At 37.7% G+C, this 4241-nt stretch overlaps 1 protein-coding gene across 1 annotated transcript in view; it reads right to left on the bottom strand.

Annotated features, from left to right (window-relative positions):
• Positions 1 to 3311, bottom strand: part of Fbxo47 (F-box protein 47) — a 22877-nt gene extending 19566 nt beyond the window's left edge. Inside the window, exon 1 of the mRNA XM_015506702.2 lies at positions 3056 to 3311. The gene's annotated coding sequence lies outside the window, so the exon portion shown is untranslated. The remainder of the gene's footprint in view (positions 1 to 3055) is intronic.
• Between the last annotated feature and the right edge of the window lie 930 nt (positions 3312 to 4241).

Below are 4241 nucleotides of genomic sequence, written 5' to 3'. Positions count from 1 at the left end.
CCCCCCCCCCCCCAGTATGGGGAATTTAACCAGAAGTATTCTACCTCTGAGCTAGATCCCATTCTTTTTATTTATTTATAATATTTTTTTCTTTATACATGGAAAAAATATCTTTATTTTGTTTATTTATTTTTAAATGGTGCTGAGGATCTAACCCAGTGCCTCACATGTGCAAGGCATAGCACTTCACCACTGAGCCACAACCATAGCCCTCCTTTTTATTTTTGAGTAGCAACTTGATAAGTTGCCAAGTGAGCCTTGAATTTGAGATCCTCCTGCTATCACCTGAGTAACTGGGATTACAAGTATGAGTTACCTCAATCAGTATGAGTTTTGATATATCTTTGTTTTGTTTTTTTTTTCTTTTCTTTTTGTGGTGCTAGGGATTGAATCCAGGGCCTTGTGCATGCAAGGCAAGCACTCTATCAACTGAGCTATATCCCCAGTCAATTGATATACATAAGAAGGAATATTATGACAGGAAAAAAAGGGAAAAAGAAAGAAAAAATATTTAAAAATTAATAAAAAAAATCATAAGACACCATAGCCAGAGGAATGAGAAGTTATGCTCCATTTGTATACAATATGTCAAAATGCATTCTACTGTAAAATAAATTAATTAACCAATTTTAAAAAAATAAAATAAATCATAAGATACATTTAATACCTATCAGGGATGGTGGTATAGCTCAGTGGTAAGCACTTGCCTAGCATGTGTGAAGTCCTAGGCTTACTCCCCCCCCAGCACCATACAAACAAAAACAAAAACAAAAAATCCCATAATATCCATCAATCTGTACTTTCCTTTTACAATCTTTATATTCTAAAAAATTGAAGCATTAGGGCTGTAGCTCAGTGGTAGAGCACTTGCCTAGCATGTGTGAGGCACTGGGTTTGATCCTCAGTACCCCATTAAAAAAATAAAGCATTAATGTAGCTTTAAAATTTTGTAGTAACGCTTTTATATTTCTTTGGAAATGAGTACTGACATGTTCTTTTGTTAAAAACAATAAAAACAAACAAACAAAAAAGAGACTTTAAGTTTAGAATTATTTAAATGTACTAGTCAAAAACAAAACAAAAAAGAAAAAACAAAAACAAAATTAATGTACTAGCTCTAACAGATTAAATAGGTGGTAATGCTATTATTAATTATGTGCAGTAAAATATATACATAAACAATGAAATTAAAGTTTTGTAAAACTAGTAAAGCTAGGATGAATAGATGAATAATAATAATTCTTCCCTTGGGTCCACTTTTTCTTTCTTTCTTAACTTTTTGCAGAGAGCCTTATGCTTGCTAGGCAAGCACTCTACCACTAAACTACATCCCCAGTCCATTGGTTCATATATATAGAGAGAGATAAAACTAGAATTTAGCAATCTATGACTCATTGTTTCTAAAGTAACAATAAGGTATTTCATCAAAGAGTTACAAACATGTCTGACCAAAATGCATTTTCTACTTTCTGTATAAAGTCGCTAAAATCACATTGTTACTTAACCATCTTAAAAGGTTACATTTCATCTAATATCAACTCAAAACTAGTTATACAGGGGCTGGGGTTGTAGCTCAATGGCAGATTGTCTGCCTAGAATGTGTGAGGCACTAGGTTCAATCCTTAGCACTGCATAAAAATAAAATAAAGGCATGCTGTCTATCTACAACTACACACACACACACAAAAAAAAAAAAAAACCAAAAAAAAAAAAAAAACTAGTTATATATTTGAAAACTCAGCATATTTAGTGCTAAGTAAAAAAGCATAATCTGAACTCCTTTACAACTATACCATAAGGCTTTGCTTCAGCATTCAGTGAACATTAAATTAGTAGATGTTTTAAAATAGTCATTAAAAACTATACAAGTAACCTGTCAAAACATTGACAAAATATAGGGTTTTTAATATTTTTTAAAGTTGTAGATGGATATAACACTTTTATTTCATTTATTTATTTTTATATGGTGCTGAAGATCAAACCCAGTGTCTCTCACACATGCTAGGCGAGAGCGCCCTACAGCTGAGCCACAACCCCAGCCCAAAATACAGGTTTTTAACAATTAAATTCACTTATAAACACTTGGTATTTACATAATTCTGGAATTTTGTACATATATGTATGTCTATATATATATACACAAAACATACATATACACATTTATTTATAACAAAAAAGTGGGATAACTATTCATACTAGTTTGTACTTTTTTCAATGAATTCTTTTTCCAAGTCAATAAATACACGTCTACAGATTTTAATGACTGCATGTAATTCCACCAAGTGGAAGAGCCCTAACTTATTTAATACACAAGATTGTTTTGAACTTTTCACAGTAGGCATTTGAAAGCATTTTCGTTGTAATAAAATATAAATCTGACCCAAGATTTGTCCTGTTTGGGCAATTGTATTAAGACTCTGGGTGGTGCTTGTGGGGCTTTTCAAGGACGCACTTACCCCCAGGGTACTTTGGTGTGTCAACCACTAAGGATAAAAAAGGGGCCCGAATTATTTTGAAATTGAAGACTCTTACAATTCCTTACTTTCCTCTCATACCTGGATGTTTTTTATTTTTATTTATTTATTTTTGTTTTTTTGGGGGGATACGCAGCCTTTTTTTGAAATTCCTAAAGCTATCATTCCAAATTTTTTTCTGGTTTCTTCTCACCCTCCAGAGAACGAGATTCACAGACCAAAACGGTGCTTAGCTGGTATTTCAATGTCCCTGTTCCATCCCAGTAATTTTGACTCTGTGTGAGGGTTTTGAAAGCCTATTGGGGAAACCTCCCCTCCCCCACCCCACCCCCGCCATTTAATAAACATCAAACAGCAAATCCTGGGGACTTAACATAACCAAACCCTGTGAAGAGACCCATCCCGGATGCTCGCATATTAGCCCAAAACATCTCCAAAGAGGCAAACTGGGGTGACCTTAACAGAGAAACTGGCCAACAGGAGACTCCAATCACATGGTGATGCACCTTTTACCCCCTTGGGTCCATGAAAAGATGAAACTATTTCCACAAGAAAGTACTGGGGAGAAAACCCCTTTTTACCACAGATTTCGACAGTTTTCCGGCCAAGGAATCACAGGAAAGTGGGAGTTAGTCGTTTTGTCCCACCATCCTCAAATTTCGTAATGTTTAAAAAGAAAATATCTCCTCAGAGCTTTCCCGCGGGGAAGACCCAGGGTCCGGCTCCCGTCGGCTCCGGAGCTGCGTTCCCGCCTCCTAGGCGCCCCCGTGGTCTCAAGAACTTTTTAGAATCCTCCCAGGAGCCCCAGCGGGAGGGAAGACCCGCCCCCTCATGAATAGCAAGGAAAGTGGGCTCTGTAGTGCCTGCCCCCTTCCTCATGAATAACTGAGATCCCTCCCAGGAGTCCCCGCGGGAGGGAGGCCCCGCCCCCTCATGAATAGTAAGAAGGACTCCCATGATGCCCTGCCTCATGAATAATTACTGAGGGAAAGGTACCTGGAGCCCCAGCCCAGGCCACCCTTGGGTCCTCGCTGAAGACCGAAGTGCTGGAGCTGTTACCCTCTGGGGGAGGGGAGGGTGCAAACCAAGAGCCAGTCTTGGCCAGCCACCCTTCTCCACTTTTATTTCCCTGCACTTACTTTTGAGCCATTTATTTATTTATTTTTATTCCCTCCTCTCTCACCCCAAATATGTTACAAGGTCTTTCAACAAAACTTTTGTTGGAAAAACACGTCCAAATTTTATTTTATTTTTTTTTGTCGTTCTGGAACTCAGGACCTCACCCAGGCCAGGCAAGTGTTGTACCATTTAGCCGCATTCCTAGCCTTTTTTATTTTTTATCTTGAGGATTTCGCTAGGTTGACCAGCATGCCTCCGCCTTCCAAGTCGCTGGGATTACAGGCTACCATGCCCACTTAAATAAATAAATAAATAAATAAATAAATAAATAAATAAATAAACCTGTTTGCCTGTCTACCTAGGATCAAAGGAAGATGAATGTCTCTAAGGCACTCTAGAATGGAGCCCAAGACAGATCTTCCTAGTTTGGCTCTCTTCCCTTGAAGATTAAATTCTCATTCATTTATTTATAGAGTCAGTAACTATTTATTGAAGCTTGCGCTGGGCCAGGCAGTGGAGTAGACCCTAAGGACACAACAGAGAACAAGACACATAAGTTTCCTGCCTTAATGGAGTTTATTAGTCTGATGGGGAAGATAGAATAAACAGACAAATAAGGTATGTACAGATGGTGAGAGTGGTGCTATA

This window comes from Marmota marmota, unplaced genomic scaffold (genome assembly GCF_001458135.2).
Source record: "Marmota marmota marmota unplaced genomic scaffold, marMar, whole genome shotgun sequence".
Classification (NCBI taxonomy): domain Eukaryota; kingdom Metazoa; phylum Chordata; class Mammalia; order Rodentia; family Sciuridae; genus Marmota; species Marmota marmota.
This window is presented reverse-complemented; position numbering and strand designations above follow the sequence as displayed.